This window comes from Terrapene carolina, unplaced genomic scaffold (assembly GCF_002925995.2).
Source record: "Terrapene carolina triunguis isolate 2854851 unplaced genomic scaffold, T_m_triunguis-2.0 Scaffold34699, whole genome shotgun sequence".
Taxonomy (NCBI): Eukaryota; Metazoa; Chordata; order Testudines; family Emydidae; genus Terrapene; species Terrapene triunguis.
In genome coordinates, this window is record NW_020699050.1 from 9,910 (window position 1) to 10,766 (window position 857).

Sequence of the window (857 nt, forward strand, 5' to 3'; positions counted from 1 at the left end):
TTGGATGGGTGGGTATCTAGAGGAAAGGATGGACAGACAGATGGAGGGATATACACAAGGCAGGGTGGGCATGTCCAGGGAGGGAGGGATGGACAGACACAGGAATGGATGGGTACCTTTGGGGCGGGGTGGATGGATGGGTATCTATGGGTATGTCTGTTAGATTAAAGAGACAGACTGTAATTACTAAGGGCCTGTCAAAATATGTTCTCATAACAAGTTGGACTTTATCTAGCGGGGCTGTGAGCCCCTCAGGGCAGGGACTGGCCCCAACGGGGGCCCTGCAGTGCCCAGCCCGAAAGCAGCCCCGATCTTGGCTGGGGTCTGTGCGGCACCTGCGAGTGCCCCCCCGCTCCGCCCCCAAGAACCAAGCTAAACCAAAAAAGTAGAAAACAAAACCCAAAATGATATAAAAAAAATGAATATTTTTTCCGGCAACGTAAAGAAAAAAAAACATAAAAAATTAAAATAAAATAATAAAAAAACCCAACAATTTTATTTTGCATTTTTTTGGAAGAAAATGGAGGGGGGGGGAAATATAAACAGGCTTAAGACCAAAACCACAATTTCTTTTTTTGATTTTGTTTTTTTTCTTTTTTATCGCAAACAGTATAGTACAATGCAGAACCCCTGAAGTCAGGCTCGGAGTCGTTTTTTTCCGGTCCGCCCTTGCTCTGAGCAGCTGTCAGGGCTCACAGAGGGACTGGCCCAAAGGAGAACTGGGGAGGGGGGCGGGTGGTAGGAGAGGTTGGTTATTTCTGAAACCCAGGGAGAGTGGGGGAAGGGAAAACTTTGGTCCTTGGCTGGGGTTGGAGTCAGTCTAGAGGGAAACCGGGGGGTGAGGGTGGGGGGGGGGG